The sequence below is a fragment of the Eschscholzia californica genome, unplaced genomic scaffold, assembly GCF_041429995.1.
Source record: "Eschscholzia californica isolate CP2 unplaced genomic scaffold, dmEscCali1.0.p SCAF_5, whole genome shotgun sequence".
Taxonomy (NCBI): domain Eukaryota; kingdom Viridiplantae; phylum Streptophyta; class Magnoliopsida; order Ranunculales; family Papaveraceae; genus Eschscholzia; species Eschscholzia californica.
In genome coordinates, this window is record NW_028238472.1 from 37919896 (window position 1) to 37942800 (window position 22905).

General features: G+C 38.0%; 3 non-coding genes across 3 annotated transcripts; all 3 read left to right on the top strand.

Moving 5' to 3' along the window:
• The first annotated feature begins 6742 nt into the window (after window positions 1–6742).
• On the top strand, window positions 6743–6850 carry LOC147539013 (small nucleolar RNA Z107/R87). Its single transcript, XR_015226867.1, has one exon. It is a non-coding gene; the product is annotated as a small nucleolar RNA Z107/R87 (small nucleolar RNA).
• A 104-nt stretch (window positions 6851–6954) lies between these two features.
• LOC147539014 (small nucleolar RNA R30/Z108) lies at window positions 6955–7054 on the top strand. Its single transcript, XR_015226861.1, has one exon. It is a non-coding gene; the product is annotated as a small nucleolar RNA R30/Z108 (small nucleolar RNA).
• A 55-nt stretch (window positions 7055–7109) lies between these two features.
• On the top strand, window positions 7110–7256 carry LOC147539015 (small nucleolar RNA snoR135). The gene has a single exon (XR_015226853.1). It is a non-coding gene; the product is annotated as a small nucleolar RNA snoR135 (small nucleolar RNA).
• Window positions 7257–22905: the final 15649 nt, after the last annotated feature.

Here is a 22905-nt window from a genome sequence, read left to right on the forward strand (position 1 = left end):
CACGGCACTGCCTCTAGTAGGTCGTTCCGACGTTCTTGAACCCGAAGGGCAAAACCTTGTAGCAGAATATGCCTCTATTAGTAATAAATGCAGTCTTCTCTTGGTCGGCTGGGTGCATCAATATCTGATTATATCCCGAGAAGGCGTCCATAAAACTCAGCAACTCGTGTCCGGCAGTGGCATCAACCAACATGTCGATGTGAGGCAACGGGAACGAATCTTTAGGGCATTCTTTGTTGAGATCGGTAAAGTCTATGCAGACTCTCCACTTCCCATTCTTCTTTCTTATTACTACCACGTTGGCCAACCAGTCTGGATAATTGACTTCTCGAACTGACTCAATGTTAATTAACTTCAGGATTTCTTTATTAATCACCTTATTTCGTTCTAGAGCGAACTTTCTTTGTTTCTGTCTCACTAGAGGGTGGTTAGGATCCACTTGGAGTTTATGAACTATCACCTCTGGATCGATACCTGTCATGTCAGAATGCGACCAAGCAAAACAATTATGATTAAATGATAAAAATTCTATGAGTTTGTTACGCAATATAGGATTGAGCCTCGATCCAATCTGCACTTTATGGTCTGGAAAGTCAGGGTGTATCTGGACTTTGTCTAATTCTTCCATGCTCGGATGATCAGGGTCGTTAAGAGGCTTCTCGTTCTGTAATTGCTATAATGGAGACTTCGGGGCCTTCAGAGTGTTTTTGTAGCAGTTCCTCGAGGCGCTCTGTTCCCCTTTGATATCTCGCACTCCCCAGGGGGGTTGGAAATCTGACTACTTGGTGGAAAGTGAAAGAGACACCCCTCATGCCATGGATCCACGGTCTTCCGAGAATCACATTGCAGGCTGAAGGGCAGTCCAACACTACAAACGTCGTGCTGAGATTGATTCCTCCTGCGTAGACTGGTAAAGTGACCTGTCCAAGTGTGTATTTCTGTTCACCACTAAAGCCAATTAGGATGGTTGAGCGACGACAGATGCTAGATTCCTCCAGACCCATACCTTTCAAGCCATGTAGAAACAAAACGTTAGTCGAAGACCCATTATCTACAAGTATACGTTTAACTAAACAATTAGCAATTGTAAGTGAACGAGGGCATAATGATGAGGGTTAATGAGAGTAGAAATTTCATTGTCCAGGAAGCTAATAGTTTGCTCAGTATATGATGTGACATGAAAATGTCCCATCTGGATCTCTTAACTCAGACTAGTTAGTCCATTTCGAGCCGTTACTCTGATGATTTGTTTGTTTCTCTTGTCCAGGTATCTTCTAAGGAATTATGCGCGAAAAGTGGCTAAAATCGGACGAAAGATATATTAAGGGCATTATGGTCATTTGGAGATGAAGTAGTCTGATAATTTTGTTCAATTTTGATACTCTAACGAGAAGTAGAGTCCAAGACGAGCCCGTGAGTGAAAACGGATGTCAAATCGGAGTCCGGATGAGTGAGTTATACCAGGTCAAAGTTTTGGTCTAAGTCAACCGGTCAAAGACCAAGACGGACACGTGTCGTAGATCGGACACGAGTATACTCGCACGCGGTATGCTCTCGGGGTTTAGCGGTACATGATTCGGGTGTCAAATTGTGGAGAGATCAGGTATATGCGTGCATAGTATTTTTGGTGCTCCCGGAACACATCTAATGGACAGAAAGAAGGGAGACTAAGATTGGACGGTCATTTCATCTTAATTTGCTGCTCCGTGATGCACCAAATTACTCCTTTGAATGCCAACGTGAAACTAAAGAAGCCAGCAAATCCTTGTTGATTGGTGCCAAGATTTGAATTTCCTTTTCCCTGGCATTTTAAATAAAGTAAGTTGAAGAAGATTTGGAAGAGATTTTTTTCTAGTGAGAGGAAGGAGAATCCTCTTCTTATCTCTTCAATCCCTGGAAATGGAAAGATAGATAAACCCATTCTTTGAGAGAGAAAAGGAAAGATGAAGCCTTAGAGATTATCTCTTATCTTGTTACCATTTCCCTTTGACTTGTTTATAGAAACAGATTTTGCAAAGATGAAATAAAAGACAGAGATGGAAAGATATCATGGAGTATTTATTTCCTTAGAGAGAGAAAGCTCTCTCTGTTATGGAAGATGGATATAGAGCCGGTGGTGATTTCTAGAGAGAGAATAATTGAAATTCTCACAAAAATATTGAAGGATGTTGCTGGTTATTTTAAGACAGATTTGATTGAAGATTAGCTGGAGATTTTATTGGGATAGAGACAGAAAGAAAATTCTTGGGATTTATCTCCTCTTATTTCTTTAAACAGAGAGGGAGCTGGGGATTTATTTCTCTAATTCGAAATATTCTTTAGAGAGATGGAGCTGCTACAAATTTCTTCTTCTTCTACTTCTATAAATAACAGAGAACAGGCAATTGAAAGGACATCTCATCTTTGGGGGTCAAAAAGCTCAACTAACAGAAAAATCAGAGAGAGAGAAAGAGAAACAGAGCACCATCATCTTTTATTGTAACATCTTTATCTTCTGTAATCTTTTCTTTTTTGTGAGAGAAAAGAGAGATTCATAGAGAGAAAGAGTGGATGTAAAGAGATTGATAGAGAAAATTGTAATCAATCAAGAGGTTTAACAGTGTTCATCATCTTTTCTTCTTCTTCTCCTGTTTTCTGATTTTTGTGAAAAAAAGAAAGAAAACAGTGGGTTATATAGAGAGAAAGAAAGAGTTCAGAAAGAGAGAAACAGAAGAGAGATAGAGAAAAAACGCTTGGAAAATAATTTTTCCAGAGGGAAAGTATTTCGGAGAAGACGAGAAAATTATTTTCCTTAAGGGTGCGTTTGGCTGCCAGTGGAAAATAAGTGAGAAAAGTTCTGTTTTCCTTCCATTTTCTCTTATTCTTCATATTGATTTTAATCTTTGATCATGATTAGCTAAGACTCTTAATCTAGGGTTGATGATGAAACCATATTCGACCTTTTAGAAACATAAGTTATTTGGTTAATTCTTTAAATGTGATTTAATGTCTAAATTGTTTTTAATTTGTCAAGTCGATTATCTTTTCACTATCTATGCTTTTAGGTTTGATGCATCGTGCTTAGGTTAAATCCTTTGACGATGCATACTTATTGATTGATAGATAGTAGTTTGGAAATTCATTTCTCAAAATAAAACAATTACAATTTCATGAGTTAAACACCGATTTTATCGAAAACATCTCCCGGAATCAGGATAGTTCATTATCCAAAATTCTGAGTTATAGGAAAAGAGAATTTATTAGATATTGATTCTAAAAGTGATTTTATTGTGTGGATTCCAAAACCCTAGGCTTTCTCCCCCATTTGAGTTCATTTTCATTCCGTTATTTTATTTTAATATTTTATCACTAAAACAATTTTCAAAACCGTTTTACTTCCAAGTCTTAGAATAGGTTTCACTTAGTCTCTGAGGAACGAACCGGTCTTACCGGAACTATTACTTGACGCCCGTGCACTTGCGGGTGTAGACCTATTTAGGGTAACCTTTTAGGCCCATCAGTATAGGAGGGCCCTGTGGTTAAGCTGATGATTGGGTTGGCTGCAGCTCGAGCACTTCTTTTGGCGACTGAGTGACTGACTCCACTCACTTTTGATCCCCCTGTTATGACTAGGCATGTTTTCGAGGGTGTAGGCTCCTCTGGTTCTCTAGCCGACACATCTCTTTGAGCTAATGTGTTCTTTCCCTTGTCGGTTAACAAATCAGTGAGATGACCTCTCTTTAGCAACTCGGCTACCTCGAGTTTGAGGGTGATGCATTCAGCAGTGGTATGTCCATGATCACCATGGAACTCACACCATTTAGAGTTGTCTCGTTTCTCGCTTGGGGTCTTTGTCTTTCCTGGCCATGAAACATTGTTTCCTATGCCCTTCAAGATTGCTACAACTTTAGCTAGTTCCACGTTCAAGTTGTACTCTGGAATTCTGGTGCGAATTGGTCCTTGTGGCCTTTCGCTAGTTCGATCTGGTGGGTCAAGTGGTTTTCTGTTGTCTCGAGGTTGAGGTCTCCTTGAGGTAGTGTAAGGCTCTGAGTATCTACCATCTGACCTACGATCTGTTCGTCTCAAGCGACGTTCTCGGGATCGCTCGTCGCTAAGGTAGTGTCTACTTCGATGGTACTCGTCTTCTTCCCAACGGGTCTCTACCCAAGCTCGAGCAAGGACATCCTCCATGGTGGTGCAGTTGAACTTGGTGAGTTTTTTGTAGAGTTCGCTGTCTGAAAGTAACCCTTTCCGAAACGCATCTACTGCCGTCTCTTGGTTGCAATAGGGGATCGAGACTTTCTCTCTGTTGAACCTCCCTACATAATCTCTAAGTGGTTCACCTCGCCTCTGGCTAAGTCGATAAAGGTCTCCAGAGAGCTTCTCTAACTTCTTACTACTCGCGAACTGTTCAACGAACGTGTCTGTCAGCTGGGCAAATGAGGCAATGGAGTTGTTCGGCAGGTTGGTGTACCACTGGAGAGCTGGACCAATGAGGCTCGACCCGAAGCTTTTGCACATGCAAGCCTCTCTAAGGTCCCTGGGTATGGCTGCAGTGAACATCCTTTGCTTGTAGGATGCAATATGTTCGTCTGGATCTGAGGTGCCATCATACATTCTCATACTTGGGAATGAAAATTTCTTCGGCATCTCCACTAAGGCGATGGCGTCGACGAAAGGGGAATCTGCATAACTCTGTGGTAGACTCTTTCTAAGGGGGGTTGGGACTCTTGGAATGCGAGTGATCAGAGCCTCCATCTCTGCCAATTTTTTAGCCATCACCTGCTCTAAGGGGGTTCCTGCAAAGCCAGAGTTCAGACCGTTAGTCAACAGACTAAAGGGTACACTAGTAGGTAGTAAAGTAGGAAGAGTAAGGGAGGATGAGAAAACAGGGGCAGTCATCGACTGCGATTGTTGATTGATTTGAGCTGAGCTTTGGAAAGATGGTAATAACGTCGTTGTCGGAGTCGTAGTATTAGTCACTGGATTCGAAATCGAGACGCCAATGGTGCCAGACTGGACGGTTGGTTGGCTAGAGGAGTTTCCTGCTTCAGGGGTCACCAAGGATTGCATCGGGTTGACTGGAGTTCGAAACCTAGGTTCTGTTGGATACACCATGGCGAGTTCAGTAACTTTTTCTTGAAGTAGTTGGTTTTCTGCTCGAACCAGAGCATTCTCCTCCTCTAGGGCTTTAAACTTTTGGGAGTTTTCTCGCACCTGAGCTGTGAGTTCGGCGATCTCGGTCGAGACATCCTTTGGTGAAGCTACCATTCCTTCTTCCGTTGATGAGGTCGTCTGAGATGTTAGTTGAAGGGGCCCCACGGTGGGCGGCAAACTGTGGACGGTAGAAAATCACACAATTAATAGATCGTCGATTGGTGGGCCACCGACAACTTGGGCTTTAGACCTCGAGACGGACGAAGTTCCGGTTGGACCTGTAGACAGAAAAAAACGAGTAAAACCGTGAAGTCTTGGGGACACCGGGATGGTGTCTTGCCAAGGGCACTCCGACGGTCAAGTCAGCAAACTATAAAAGATAAGTATTTAAACGATTGAATGCTGAGGGTGTCACCGTGTTGTAACGTCGGAGGGTGGCTAGACTCGTAGAGTGGCCGGAGCTTCGACTCTACGGGATAGTTGGTCAGATTGATCTCCTGGATCAGGTCGAGAGGTCGTCTCGAAAGGACTTCAGAAGGACTTCGAGGGTGATGGAGCTTGAAGATGTAATATCGTCGTCTAGAGTACTGATCAGAAGATACAAAATGAGAGAGAGAGAGAGAGAAGAATGTTCTGTAGTTTTCTAGTCGGTATCCGATGCCTTTGGAGTCTGAGTCTCCTTCTATTTATAGGCGACTGATGGACTCGTGGAGTCTGTTAGATCCGAGATAATTGGGGTCGAGGGTGACCCCAAACCCTAAGGGAGACTCGTTCTTGGCCGTCGATCTATCACTTGGAGTAACTCGATCGTACGATTACGCCGCCTCGACTTTAGGCTCTTCGTAGTCTGAGATCGCCTAACGGTACTTAAGGCGACGTGGGGTTTTAGAGCGACTTCGTCAAATGAGTACGTGGCGAGGTCTCCGGAGTTGAGGTTGACTCGGTAACCGGCAGGCTTTGAGGGCGACCAAGGGGTGCTTCGAGCATTATAACTTTTAATGGGTTATTGTTCGTCTAGATAGACGTTCACAAGGGCTTAGAGCCGTTTGGACCTTTAGTTGGCCGAATTCCACGTTGGAGAGTGTCCAACTAGTAGGCAAGTGGGTCGGGCCCAAATGATATTTGTTCGAAGTAGGCTCGGTCTAGGCAACCTTTAGACGAAGTGGGCCCAACACGATTTTTGACCACTACACCGATACGGAGAAGAAGGGGTGAACAAATTTTTTTCCCATAACAGTTAGAAAATATATTGGACAATTAAAGTTGACCAGTTTTTTTATAAAGCCTTTGTACTCCAGATAATTCTAATATTTCCCCGAAAGATCGGCCAAAAGAGAAACCCTAATTTACCAAATAAATCGTATTAACCTAAACGAAGTCTATAAATAATCGGCTACCCCAATTCATTTTCCACACTCCTCTCGTTCTAACTTTGACCTACATCTGTTCTTCTTTCTCTGTTTGATTAGTCTCTTGTTGGGGTTTTATCTGTAACTCCATTTTTTCAAACTTTTTTTGCTTAAATCTTATCGATTTTTTTGTTTATCCTTTCTGGATCTGTAAAAAGTTAGGGTTTTATTATATTTTGAAAATGAGTTTTGGAAAAGATTGCGATGATGACTCCTAAAATTCAAGCTCAACAGACCGGAATGCAGGTATTTTCTTTCAACAAGAGAATATTTTCGTGTCGACAACCCCGCTGAACTGAGCAATCTCTTCCTCTTTACTCACTAATCTAATTCGTCAATCTAACTTTTTTTAGGGTTCATACAATTTAAGCAATTTAAGTTTTTTTGTGTATTTATGGTGGAAAATCGAATGGGTTGCGATGAGGATAATAAGCTCCCTCTTCTGATTAAAAGTTGAGGAAAACCGCAGGCAGAATCGAACCTAATTATTAAATGCCACCACTGAGTAATCTTGATTTTCCACCAATTTTTGAAACTTTAATTAGGGTTTTGATTTTGTTATAGAAAGCAGAGATTGTGTGTATCGGATAAGTGCTTTTCAATGCATTTGTAAAACCGAAAGAGTTCTCTGCAATATTAATTTGGGGAGAATGGGCAGTTGATAATCATTCTTTTTATTGATTAAAATCAACAATCATTTTCCCCATACTTCTAACTTAATTAATCATTAAATATTAAATGTTCTTTTTTATTGTTGAAACAACGCAAATTAAGTCATTCATCTATCTACTATACGCTTCTTTGAGTCATAGACTCTCGCCCAAGGATACCAACATATGTGCTATGACTCACGCCCAAGGATACCAACATATGTGCGGAGCATTGGGCATAGGAGCATCCATCTCTGTTTATGACTAATAAACAGAGAGAAAATGGCCTCTAAAGGCGCCTTCAAAAATTACTATAGGGTGTCTCAAAAGGATTTGACCGTAGTCTAACCCCGACCATTGAGACTACTGAGACTGACGAGTCCCAAATCATGGCACCCCAAATATTTAGCAACAAATTTTTGTAGGAATCCCACACAAAACACGATGAGAGCAACAAATAGTTTGGTTTCTAAAATTTCTAAAATCTTAAAAACTAAACCCAAGTCTTTATTTGAAATCCAAGATTCATGATGTTACCTAACAAACACTCAAGTATGTTAATGAAGTATATTCCTATCAAAGTGAAGGTTATTCAACTATGGGAGCACCATATAGTTTGGTTTCTAAACACAATGAGAGCAACAATTTTTGTAGTATTCTCACAAAACACAGATGAGAGCAACAAATAGTTTGGTTTCTAAAATCTTAAAAACTAAACCCAACCCTTTATATGAAATCCAAGATTCATGAAGTTACCTAACGAACACTCAAGTATGTTAATGAAGTATAAACCTATCAAAGTGAAGTTTAGAAATGTATTTTTCACACTTTATCTATGCAAGAAGTTTAGAGTTAATGGGCAAAAAATTCAAGTGTATTGGTGGAGAAAAAAATTAGTATATTGAACTTTGAGTTACTTCGGTTTTTGACTCTTTGTTTTTTTGTAAATGTAAAATTAACTCATTTTGTTAACACTGTTAGTTAATTTTAATGGTTAACCTTTTTAATTTCATAATTACCATTCTGTTTTCTCTAATCTTTTTCTCTCAATTTTAAATATGAGTTAATTTGGGAGGTCAAAATGGGATTAATTCTAAAATATGTTAAGAACATTAAAGCTTCTTCATACCCCCCCCCCCCCCCTCTCCTCCACTTCATCTTTTGCCACCTCATCATCTTCTTCGACGAAGGTCGTTTGTCGACCAAATTTTCTGCCAACCTTCAAACAGATTTTTTTCTTTTTTCTTCTTTCTCTTCCTTTTTTTTTCTTGTTCTTCTTCTATCTCCTTCTCTCTTCTTCTCTATTCTTCTTCTTTGTCTTCGACTTCTAGGTCACAAACAACAGGGTTGAATACGAAGCCTTATTAGGACTCATTTGGATATGCATATAACTTATTACAAGAACTTTTGTTGCGCTTAAACAAAATTATTTTGTAATATTTTGATCGTTTGGTATGATATAATGATAAAACCCCAAATGGATTTCTACCTGCAAGTATAGTCAAGTAATAATAAATCCGGAATCGATCTTAAAAAATAAGTAATTTTGTTTTAAAATCTAGAGTTTAGCTCACTTCGTGAAATTGATTTTGTTTTGAGAATGATTTCAATAAGAAAACAATAATAGACTAAAGAAGAATGAAAGCAATAAGAAAAAAGATCTAAGATTTTTTATTCCACCACATAAATTCACTCCCTAAAACATGCAATTAATTATCTAATCGTTTTTCATTATAACTCGAAATCTAATATAATAGGCTACTTAAATATCAGAAGATATTCATGATATAGTCATTTCATAATAATGTATTTCTAATTGCCTATCTTATAAAGACTACTCTTTTAACTATTATTCATCATCTAACGAACATATTACATCTAACAACTTAACGAAAGTATGAGATAACTAATTATAAATCATGAACAATGAAAAGAAGATAAAATCTATAAGGAAAGACAATTAATAAATATTAAAGCTCAATTAAAAGATTTAGTTAATCAATTACATGTCTAAAAAAAAAATCAAGTATGGGTTTCCTCGAGAATCCTAGATATGGAATTAGCTACTAATTGAATTTAAAGATATTCATTGATAAAACAAGATACATGGTAACACAAGATACAGAGAAAGAGAAGTCCCCAAAGGAATGAGGAATCTAATATTTGCTCCAAATATGTTACAAATTCCAAGTTTTAGATCTTTATAATTGAGAAGACGAGAGAAAACAAACTTAGAAAAGAAAATGAAGAAAGGAAGAAAGTGTGAGAAGAGAAGAAAAGAATTAGAAAGAAAGATAGATTAGAAAGGAATTGGGAAGAAAGAAGGAGTAGTAGAAGAGAAGGATGGACTAGAGTTTTTGTTGTTAGAACTAAAAGAAGAGGAAGAGGGAGCCTCATTGACATTTTATTATGTATTTATATGGATTGGTGGTTACGATTTTAAAAGATAAGGTAGAGAAAGGTTAAAATGAAAAAGATAATTTGTGGCATCGTTTTCTCATAGCCTTCTTCACGCTCTTCTTTAGTATCATAATCAAAGCTGACGACATTGGTATCATATTCTTCCCTTAACCAATCTGTAGTCGTTTCCTTACGTATGAAGTTGTGGACCGACATAAATGCTACAACTATTAATATTTGTGTTGCACATGGATACGGTGACACACATATAAGAATCTAAAATCTCGCTTTTAACACACCGAAACTAGTCAGGAATGCCGATGATTAAACATTTCTTTTCATGTTCTTGCTTGACCACTAGGCCAAAAATTAGGGTGATGGTATCTTACGCCGTGATGTGGAGCCACATAGTCATTTATGTTTGGGTACCCACCATCAACAACACAGTATTTACTAGAGATAAAATGTGATTAGAAATGTATATGTAAATCATAAATATCATATAAAAAATGTTTTTTTTTTTGGAATTTGAACTTCATTAAAAGCCATAGGCATCCAAAATTACAATGAAGTTAAATCAACTTTCGTTATCCCTCTACACAGATTCCTAGCAGGGACCGAAAGGAAAATTCTAACCCTAGGGAGGATCGAACACAGATTTAGCTAGGTTATGGGCATGGGAGTTTGCCACCCGGCTGACCCACATGAATTCACACGACTGTAAGTTGGACACGTTTTCATTGATCTCGCTAATGCTTGTGTGAATCCTCCACGGGGCCGCATCATCACCGTTGGAAACGACCTGAATGATAACCCTTGAATCTCCTTCAAATATCACCTTTTGAAACCCTAGGGCGACTGCTTTTTGAGTAGCAAACAAGAGCGCCTGAGCTTCACTCTCCAACGGCGATTTAGGGTTTATAGGTCGTCCTTCATGATAAAGGATTTCCCCCTCCCTATTTCTGAACACCACTCTAATGGAAGCTCCTTTGGGTCCAAATGCACCGTCAAAGTTTGCTTTTATCTTATCTTCTGGTGGTAGAGTCCAAAATAGATCGTCTGTTTCACTTGTGCTTTCTTGTTCTCCATTTTGGTGGTGACATACTGAAAAGGTTTTGGTGATGATGCTCTAAAGATTAAGCTTTGATCTTTTGAAGATAATATTGTTCCTCTCTTTCCAATAGAACCACAAAAGGTAAAAATAGAATTTTACCTTATTCTGATTTGTCTTGCTTTGTATGATAAGTTCTTTGACCAATTTTTCTGGTTCGTCTTCATGTGCGAGAGGTTCGTAGCTTGAGCCAGGGTCCACAACTGTCTAAATCTTTGGCATTCACTGAAAAGATGGTTGATCGATTCCACTCCTTGGTTGCACATAACACACTCTATTGATACCAGATGAGTTCCCCTAGCAATATTGTTTAGCACAGGTAGGCCTTTGTTAACTAGTTTCCATATGAAATGAGTTATTTTTTGTTCCACGCAAGCTAAGTTCCAGAGTTTTGCCCATGGAAAATCATCATTTGTTATTGGATTCTGATGTTGTGGAGTTACCTTTGTGAAGAATGATTTTGATGAGAACTGTCCCTCACCGTGGGGGTCCAAATTAGTCTATCGATTGGAGTCAGAACCGAAAGACTAATTTGAGTAATAGCTCTTATAGTTTCTGCATCAAAGTATTGATTAAGAATATTACTTTTCCACTCCGTAAGTTCATGATATATTAGATCTGAAACCCAGAATATGTTTGCAGGTAGTGGCACAATACAACGAGGTTTGAAACCTAGAAGATCCGGAATCCAGGGGTCCTCAGTTATCTTCAAGGTTGACCCATCACCTACTTCCCAACAACACTTTTTTTGGAGATCGTCCGTCACATCCATTAGTGAATTCCATAACGCCGTAGAATTGGGTTTTTTTTTTCTCCTTCCAGAATGTATCTGTGCTGTAATATTTAGCAATAATGATTTTAGACCAAGTAGCCGTAGGATTGACCAACAGTCGCCAGGCTAATTTAGCCACCAAGGACTGATTGACCCTAGCTAACGGCCTAATACCCAGACCAGCCCAAGTTTTTCGGACGCTGCAATAGCTCCCAAGGTAAGAAATGCATCTTACATTCACCTTCTTCATGATTCCACCAAAAATTTCTCTGTAATCTCTCGAGTTTGTTAATGACTCATTGAGGTAGCAATGAAAAACCCATGAAGTATGTGCACATAGGGCTCATATAAAAAAATGTTGCTAAGTTGAATAAATTATCTTGTGGTGGATGCAGAAAACTCATTAACGAATTATTAATTGTTTCATTGAAAATTTTCTACTCATTAGCGTTACAGATACCTTTACGTCATCGAAATGATACTTTTTCCGCCGTTGGAATATGTGCATCTGATATCGGTACCTTTAATTGCCCCTATACAATCCTATAAGTTAAAAGGTAATCATAAACAACCTCATAGGTGTCCGGATATTACCAAAAGATTAAATGAATATATTACGTTTAAAAATGGCCAAAATTTTGTGTTATGTCGGATATGGGATGAAACTACATTAATTTCTGGAGGTTTGGTAATTGAAGTAGAAAATTTTGTCATAGCTTGTAATACCGAACGGAAATGACGACTGATAGTTTTCCTGGAGTGTTAGAAACGATCACCAATCATAGCATTTCTTTCATTATGACTTGTAGTCATAAGAAAAATTGTCATTTCTTCTTCATTAATAGACACATTCCTTATGTTCTTGAACAAGCCTGGTTCTCTCATCGTATGACATAATTTTAAAAAATATGTTGGTCTATCCATGATAAATCACGACATGGTTAAGGATGACGATGTAAAAGGTCGAGTACATATGCATTACCTTTTGAAGCAGATTCTATAATTGGATTATTGATAACATAATTCTCATGACAATATTTGTAATGTTGTAAGTTGTAAGAATTATATCTTCTTCTTCATCTGAATCCATTATAACTGTTCAAAGCAAATTATTATATAATTATATATAACCACATATAAGAAAAACTCAATTTATTACATAATAATCTATATCTCATAAATTGGTATTAAATACATATTAGTTATTGTTTGCTTATTCATGGAGAACAACTCTTGAATCTCCAAATAATAGTCAACATAAACCCTGATTTTTTTTTTAATTATGTTAGCTTTCACTTTCGATAAGGTTTTAGAAGTAAAAGATGAAGTTTCTCTTTCAAGAAAGAAGGTTTGTAGAGAAAGTTCAAATCAAAACAAACAATTCATATTGAATCTTCTTTCTAGAGAGAGAGTTCAAATTAAAACAAACAATAGATATTAAATACAACCATTATTTTCTTATTCATCAAGAATACCTCAAAAATCTTTGTGGCTAGTTGAATATAATATCTAAGAAACAAATCAAAATAGAAAATAAAATTATGAGTAAAACTAGTTTAATTATAAACATTCCATTTTTCCATTCATCGAGTCAAATATTTATCATTATGTATTCTTGACGTCGGATTTGATCCATATTTCTTTCATGTTAATTTTTTTTTCCGTCATGGTAAATAAATAAATCACTGTGGGACATTTGTCATCATGGAAGGGTTTAGCAACTTGTCGAAGAATTGAAAAAGACTAAGAAGCGCCTTGAGAAAAAAGAAGACGATGCTCGGAAATTTAGTTAATCTTCTTGTTCACAAATTTTGGATACAAAACTTATTATTAAAATATTTAGTCGTGTTTTAGGAGTGGATTTGTGGATTAAACCTTTAGAGTTGGATTTCTGAATATGTTTTAGGCCTATAGATGTTGTAGTAGTTAATTATAGTTATGTGATTTCTAATAAACTTATGGTATGTATTTTGTATTTAAGTCCGTACACTATATTTAGGTTGTAAAGGTAGAACTGAACTAGCTACTTTGTTATAAAAAAAGGAATGTGTATCTTTGTTTATTTTTTAAATGAAGATGTATTTATTTCCTTATTTTTAATGTCTTTATTAAAATAAATGTTTTTAATGTATTGTTATTAAGATAAATATTTTTTTTAATATATCTTTATTAAAAATCTGCTTTTTTGCTAGTTTATCGTCATTTTTAATGTCTTTTAAATATGTCTTTATTAAAATAAATGTTTTTACTATATATTTATTAAAATTGTTTGAGGTTTAAATAAAAATGGCTCATGTTTTAGAACCATGTAGAGATAGAAAGCAATAAATAAAGAGAAAGAAAAAGCAAGAAAGAGAGAGAGTGTGGTGATGCGCCCAAAAGGTGCGAACCCAAGTGGAGGCGCCAAGTAGTACAAGACAAAACTGAGTACGAACTAGAATAACTACGGAAGTAAATGAACAAATAACTAAAAAAAAAATAACGAAACTAAACTATCTAAGATGCAAAGAAGGATAAAGCATTTACGGTTTTTCAAGAGAGAAGGGTTGAGGGTTCCGGAAATCCATCTTAAAGTGATTATGTGTATGCTTCCTTTAGTCCGAATTCGAATTCGAGCTATCCTCGACTCCAAGGTATACAACCTAAACATTAGTTTATATCTTATGATGATACCTAGTCAGAGGATGACATGTTTAAGTAGCATCAAGTCTTTATGGAAAATAATGTGTAACAAATAACTACGATGGATGGAATACATACAACATGAAATTAGTTTAGACATTTAAACGAACATTTGAAGTGCATCAAATTCAAGAATCATACTAAGGTAAACACACACAATAACACATCAAAACTTTAATCGAGATACTAAATTAGTTAGTTTCTAGGTTTTGAATACAAAACTCTATATTTGGATATTAGTCGTGTTTTAAGATTATTACTTTCTAGATATGAAAATTTAGGTATAGATTTAAAAATCGTTTTAGGATTATAGATTTTGTACTAGTTAATTATAGTTATGTGTTTTCCTAATAAACTTTTACGATATATTTTTTATTTAGTCGTTACACTTTATATGGGTTGTTGTAAAGTTGGTATCTCTGAAATAGCTATTCTATTAGAAAAAGAAGGCAAAGATTTTTAAAAATAAAATATGTTCATTTTTAATGTATTTTTGGTATGTGTTTATTAAAATAAATATTTGCAAGATCTCTTTATTAAAAAAAATATCATATTAAAACGGGTTTTATTTGTTTAAGTTCTCATTCCTTCTTCTTTTTCATTGATTATCAGTACCATCAATAACATGTCTTCTTCTCCCTCCAAATCTCCTATTCACTTCTTTTTTTTTCCCACTTTCATTGTTCTTCTCACTTTTTAAGACCCTTAAAGTGAAATAACTTATATTATTATATATACACATATTAGTCCACATTTATGATTAGTATTATATATACTAACAACAATATCCAAAATAATTCAAATTAGGAGCATTATTCACTTTAGATTGACAATTTTGTCTCTTTACAAGAACGCAATACTTTGATTCTATTTTCAGATATATCTAACAATACAACCCCAATTACAATGAAACTTCTGTAATTGCGGAATCGCATTTGTGAACAAAAATCCCCACCCTCCCAGCATTGAAGGTTCTTTATAGCTCAACAATCGAAACAACAAGTAGCGTTGTTGCCATTGATCTGGCTGAGAATTTTGCGGGTCAATGTCAAATTTTGATCGAGACCCCTTACCAAACAATATGAGATAAAAGTGACAAAATAAAACATAAATGTACGGAACAGTCTAAGCATAATATTTTAACGTCGTCATTCAAACACTATAATCTAAGTATTTTTATTATTGACACGGTCTCCAATAGTCATTACATAACATTCATTACATGTCATTGATACATCATGATATGTTGATACAACATGATTATAAACATCTTATAATTGCCATCATCATGGGAGACATCTTGGGACTGAAAGGCCATGTAAAACCCTTAATGCCATCATATGAAGACTAAAATCTATTTGTTTCTACCTTCACTTTACTTAACTCAAGTTCACAAAATCGTGAATGTTTACTTTCACCGAAATTGAACCTGGACCTCCGGGTAGTAGCCAAACACTACACCAAAAGGTGGACATTATCGAACTATTTATGCATGCACTATTTGCATAAACCAAATTTATTAGAATTTGATACTTTATATTACAATTAAATGATAGAAAATGCTGACAAAAGTGGGTCTGGCTTAGTTGCTTATAGTTAAAGAACTTTTGCTTTAGAAAAGCAAAAGTATTAAATTATATTTCACAAAATAGTTGCTTATAAATAAAAAAGTCAACTACTTAGTTTTCTAATATAATTTACTTTTCTTTTCTTATTGCGATAATACATTTTAAGTTCACTCATACGATTTCACGATGATCATTATGGCAAAGGTGATGGTAGTGGCGGTGGAGTTATGGTGACGGTGGAGTAGTACGAAAGGTGAGGGGCACCCGAGAGCACACCTATGTGTTGAAAGTGTCTTGAATATGGGTTGATATCGAACCCGGTTTACGACCCGTCAACCCGCTTACAAGGACTCGGCGTCAGATTTTGGACCCGTTAGCAGAGCCGATTACTGAGACAAGGCTGGTATGCGAAGCAAGGCTGTGAGGCAGAGCTGAACTCCGAGAAAGAGTTGGAATGCGAGCAGTGCTTATGTCGATTATTAGTGTTAACGTATCCATGTGTAATTCGGATTTAGAGAGAGAGTCGGTGAGGCGGTGGGATTAGGGTTTTAGTGGCTATATAAACAAAAACCCTAAGGAGATATCAGTAGAACGATCTCATGAAATCTCTTGTGTCACTTGTTTGCTTATCATAGTGAAAATCATCACGGCGTTGTTGTCGTAGAGTGGGTCTCACCAACCGAACCACGTAAATCTCTGTGTTCTGTTCTTGATTGTTTTTTATTTCTTATTGCTTTTCTTGGATTACTCGTTATTGATCACATTAAACCCCAAGGGTCAGAAGATTGTTGGTAGCAAATGGGTTTTCAAGAAGAAGGAAAGAATCCTAGGGGTGGAAGATGCACGATACAAAGCACGGTTAGTAGCTAAAGGGTTTACACAACAAGAAGGGATAGACTTCAATGAAGTATTTTCTCCTATTGTTAAACATAGCTCTATTAGAGTATTACTTGCTATGATTGCTTTGTACGATATGGAATTGGAGCAACTTGATGTTAAGACCGCGTTCTTACATGGAGAGTTGGAGGAACAAATCTATATGCGTCAACCAGAGGCATTTGAGATTCTCGGGAAAGAAGACGAGGTTTGTTTGCTAAAGAAATCCTTGTATAGATTGAAACAGTCTCCTAGGCAGTGGTATAAACGTTTTGATACGTTTCTGGTTAAAAACGGCTATGACAGAAGCAGGTATGATAGTTGTGTGTACCATAGAAAACTATCAGATGGTTCTTATGTGTATCTACTCCTATATGTGGATGACATGCTGATAGCTTTCAAGGATATGTCGGAAATCTACATATTAAAGGATCAGTTAAAAGGTGAGTTTGAGATGAAAGACTTGGGTGCTTCAAGGAAGATATTAGGTATGGAGATACGTAGAGACAGATCTGCTGGGAAACTGTTCTTGTCTCAGAAAACGTACATCGAGAAGGTGTTGGAACGTTTTGGTATGACTAAGGCAAAACCTGTCAGTACTCCATTGGCAACATACTTCAAGCTTTCGGGGGAACTGTCAACGACAACTGATGACGAAACGGGGTACAAGTCTCGGGTGCCTTATGCAAATGGAGTAGGTATATATGTATGCTATGGTGTGCACAAGGCCAGATATTTCACATGTTGTTAGTCTAGTAAGCAGATACATGGGCAGACCTGGGAGAGGTCATTGGCAGGCTGTGAAATGGATACTGCAGTATCTGGGAGGAACTGCGGCCGTTGGACTGGTTTACGACAAAAGGGCTGACACTTCTGGTTCGGTAGTTGGATTTGTAGATTCTGATTTTCGGGGGATCTTGATAGGAAGAGGTCGCTGACGGGCTATACGTTCACACTCTGCAGGAGTGCCATTAGTTGGAGAGCAGTGCTGCAGTCGGTAGTAGCTCTGTCTACAACGGAAGCTGAGTACATGGCAGCAACAGAGGCGGTGAAGGAGGCGATATGGCTGAGTGGTTTAGTAGGTGATTTCGGCCTGAAGCAGGAGGTGACAGAGGTCTACTGCTACAACCAGCGCAATTCATTTGACCAAAAATCAAATGTATCACGAGTAAACTAAACACATTGATGTCAGACATCACTTTATCAAGGGCGTTATTGAAGAAGGGAAGATCACGATGAAGAAGGTTTCTACGGAAGATAATCCAGCGGATATGTTGACCAAGGGAGTTACAACTTTCAAGTTTAAGCATTGCTTAGACTTGATTGGGATTTTTAAATGTTGAGCCCTAGCACGGCTGGAGCGAAGACGACTCAGAGGCGCTAAGCTATGATGATGGCAGATTTAAGTCAAGAGGAGCATATTCAAGTCAAGGCGGAGAATTGTTGAAAGTGTCTTGAATATGGGTTGATATCGAACCCGGTTTACGACCCGCTAACCCGCTTATCGAATTTTGGACCCGTTAGCGGAGCTGATTACTGAGACAAGGCTGATATGCGAAGCAAGGTTGTGAGGTAGAGCTAGACTCCGAGACAGAGCTAGAATGTGGAGCAGTGCTTATGTCGATTATTAGTGTTAGTGTTGATGATGCATAAAATGTCCAGTCGTTGACTAACGTCCGAAGAGTCAAGATCAGACCCGAAGTCAATAAAGTCAGGTCGGCTTAAGGTAGCAGGACCGCTGAAGCCCCTGATGGTCCACCGAATATTCCCCTAACTAGGAGGTCGGCCAGAAGGAACCAACCCTGCAAAACGCCCTTGGCATGAACAGATCAGCCTTGGGGTCTTCAAAGGAATAATGGGGGTCCACACAGGTTCGATCAGTGTCTTACGCTCAGAACTGGGGAGGCAGCAGCGCCAAGCGATCAAGCGACTTAATCCCGAAACTTCTAAAAAGATCTCAGTCGGCTACATATCTCGAAGTGTTTAAGCCAGTTTGAACTCCAAGTATCTAAAGGAGGAAACTTCTCCTTTAGAGTCTATCACACCGACAAGATATCTACTGAAAATATTTGAACTTAGGAACTTCCACTTATCAAAGATCCGGGATAGATTCTGAGAGAAACCCTAGATACTCAAGGGAGGAAACTTTCCCTTCGGATCGACGGCAACCGCCTCACCACCGCCACTAATCATAGTCGGCCTAACATCGCCTATTAAAGGCCCCCCACATCGTCTTTCACAGGACACGATCTCTTGACCCCAAAAAGATCACAAGAAACTCAGAGTTCTCATAACTCGCCCCCAAAAGGATCAATCAATATTCATTCATTTACTGCAAAGAACACCCTGACTGGCTTGAGCGTCGGAGCGGTTTTTGAACCCTTTGCAGGTTTTCCCCCCTCGGGAACAGACGAACAGGAATGAAGAGCTAGAGCAAGAAGCAGGGAGCAGGAGCAGGAACAAAGAGCAGGAGCAAAGAGCGAGGAACAAGAGTCAGGAGCTGAAACGAAAAGGAGTAGAGCTGAAAGCAGGAAAACGGAGCTGTTCAATCCCCAACTTAACGGAGGATTCAAACATAACGGAGGTTGTCATGCATCAACTCCCTCTTTCATGTTGATCTAACGGAAAACTATTTTTTGACATCAGCAAGTGTATCCATGTGTAATTCAGATTTAGAGAGAGAGAGAGAGTCAGTGAGGCGGTGGGATTAGGGTTTTATGGCTATATAAACTAAACCCCTAAAGATGATATCTGTAGAACAATCTCACGAAATCTCTTGTGTAACTTGTTTGCTTATCATAGTGGAAATCATCGCGCCGTTGTCGTCGTGGAATAGGTCTTACCAACCGAACCACGTAAATCTCAGTGTTTTGTTCTTGACTGTTCTTTATTTCTTATTGCTTTTCTTGGATTACTCGTTATTGATCACATTAAACCCCAATTGTCATAATACCATGGGTCTTTACTCAATTCAAAATCCTAATTCTCACGCCTAATTTCTCATGTGCCCCGATTTTACTCGAGAACACCCAATTCCTCCATTGTTTTTTCTTCTTCTTCTTTCGTAATTTCTTGTTTGAAGTAGCACATCCTTCTCATCTCGATCTTTCTCTTGCACTTGCATCGTTGCTGGTGTGAAAGGACCGATCCGTGGCTGTGACCACTTCTGCTTGGTTCAGACTGATTAGTTCGTAACCGTAGCTTAATTACCTTCTTTATTTTTTTAGTTTGTTTATTTTTCACCTTAGGTTATTCTTTTATTTTGAGCCCATGACCTTAGGTGCCTTAAATTAACGTTCTACCAACCGAGCTAGTTCCCATATTTGATCATACCTTGGTGTGTAATGTATAAGACCTAAGTAGGTTAGTCTTCACATGCCTCTGCCCCTGGGACTTGGAAGGGAAGTGCGATGAAGTTCAAAAAATGGTTAAGAAGACGAGACTGGCTCACATTGCCTAGTATTCGTACCCAAAATTGGATCGGACCTTACTTTCGTATTTCTGGAGAGGTGCTACGAAGACACCAACACTTTCCATATGCCCTTCCGAGAGATGTCGATCACGTTGGAAGACGTGAATCGTATATGTGGTCTTCTGGTGGAAGGTGATGTGGTTTGCGTACCAGAGGGGGACGTTAAAGAAAATTCTGGTGTCCCGGTTTCTCAGTATAGGCCTTGATAAAGCCACAGAAGAAATGGGTACTTTAAGATCGGCCTGGTTGAAATGGTTGAGACTAAATTTTAGTAGATCTAAAAGCGAAGATAGTGAATATCGGAAGATTTGTTCTGCTCATGGATACCTACTTCATCTGTTTTGGATCTACTCTTTTTGCTGATAAAAGTGGTTCCAAGGCCCCGGTTGTATATCTACAATACCTGAGGAACCTTGAAGAAGTTCCAAAATTCTCTCGAGGCTTTGTAGTCTTTGCATATCTTTACAAACAACTTAGGGCTGCCCGACAAATGTGTCTCAATTGGCGGGTTATCTAACACTCTTTCAGGTAATACTTGATCTATTTAAATATTTGTAAATTTACTTTTGTGTAGTTTTAGTTGGAAATTTAATTTCATCTTTTATTTTGAATTGGTAGACTTGGTTAGATGATCACTTCAACCTGGGTTTATCCGTTCCGAACTAATCATACGTGGCTATTGCTAACATTCCTCGTATGAACAAATGAGAAGGAGCACATAATGAAAGACACCAAAGATAGTGCATTATCCAATCTCAAGGAGCTGTTAGACGATTTGACGGAGAGAGGTGTAAGAACCTTTTCTTTTGTAAGTTTTTTTTCAATTATTTTGTTTATATCTTTAACACTTGGATTAATTCTCATTTGACCCCAATTTGTGACCAACTCAACGTTTTTGTCCACTTACGTTTTATTTGTTGGTTCGCCAACCAGAATTTTTGTCGACTGACGACTTTGCTCCGGAGGTGAGTGATGTGACATGAAAATGTCACATTTGAAGCGCGTAACTTAGACTAATTAGTTCGTTCGAGTGTTATTTCTAGTAATCTATTTATTTTTCGTTTTAGGTGGCTTACATGGAGCTAGACACGTAAGTCAGAATAAAAAGAGAAAAATATTACTTTTCATCTCATGCGGTTGAAACCGATAGCTCAAGAGTGTTTTGGTCAAAATCAGTGCTCGAATCACAAGTAGATTCCATGGTGAACCCGACGTCGATAACGGAAGTTGAATCGGAGTTCGGACGAACAAGTTATCGAGGAAAGAAGTCGAGGGACACTTCGTACTTTTTAAGAGATTTTAAATGTAGAGCAAATGATGAAGGCGCCCCTTGGGTTTTAAATGAAAACCAAAATCCAAGCCCAAGAAGAGTCTAAAGAAGAAGGTGAAATAGAGATTTTATGAGCACCCCCTTTAAGAAGACCAAGTCAAGGGTTTTAGGTTAACACATCAAGACTTTAGAAGAAAATGAAATCTGACCTAGGGTTTTCTCAAGTTGGAGGGAGAGTGAAAAGATGGAGTTTCTAAGTTCGAAGTTCTTGGAGAGAGCTCAAGCGATGTAGAGGAATTGGGCGGAAAATATATTGAAGAAATTGATGCAGCAAGTATATAGGTGACATACTAAAACGTGCAAAACCGAAGCTACGGGTGTCGGAATTGGACGAAATTTAGAGGGATGGAACGAAATAACCTTCCGCTTATTCTGCCGCTTCACCACAATCGGCCTACTTTGAGGGTCAAATTTAATCATTTAGGTCCTCAAAACAGGCTCTTATAGTAGTTTTTTTAACTATTTTTAGTAAGTATTTTTTGGTTTAGGTATTCTCTTATTTTCTTGAGATTCTAGTGTTTTATTTTCTTAGAAGTTGCTATTTGATTTGATTAGGTTAAGAAAACTCTAAGGCTGTATAAAAGGGGTACTAGTAGTTGTTTTATCAATAAGGATTCAGTATTTTAGTTTAATCTTCTTCGTTTCGGTTCTATAGTCTTTAGACGAAGATCTAAGGCTCTTTTATAATTTTCCGCTGCGTCATCAATAGAGAAGGAAGGAGGAGTGCCGGCCAAGCTTAGGCCGGCCAACACTTTACGCCGACCAAGCTCGGGTCGGCACAACAAAGGCTCAGGACATCTCAAGCCGGTCAGAAATTGGTGGAGAAGTCCTACTACACATATGCCAAAATTTTATGAGCTTCTTTCTTCATCAATGGTTCTTTCAACTTTAAAGATGATGCAAACCAACACAATGGAGGATGAAGGAAACACTGTCCGACGAGTATGTTACAGTAGTGGTTGGTGCCGATTGATTTCAGAGGTGGTCAGTGAGATTTATGGAGTTTGGATCTCTAAGTTGAGTTTGAATAAATAATGGAAAAGAAGGTTAGATCTCTAAGTTGGGTTAACATTACCCACATAATACTATTTTTATATCCCAAAAGAGCACCTTTTTTTTTTATGAGAGAGAACATTGCATTAACGAAACCAGAGTACAAAGTACAAAAAACGAAACTACTGCAAAACAGAAATAAACGTAGGTACAGTATTCCACACATTCCTGCTCGAGTTCCTTCTTCCCCATTTGGCAAGAGCGTCAGCCTGAATATTGCTTTCTCTAGGAGTAAATGTGAAGATGGCGTTTTCAAATTTATCTATGAGGCTCTGTACTTGTTGTATTATCGTTACCGCTTGCAAGTGCAATCCAACCTTATGGTCGTTAATAAAATTTATCAAGGATTGGTTATCACTTTCAATGTGGATGTGAGAGATATCCAATTGTAACGCCCATTGAATACTGTAGAGAATGGCTAGGCTTTTACCTTCTTCAGCATTTTG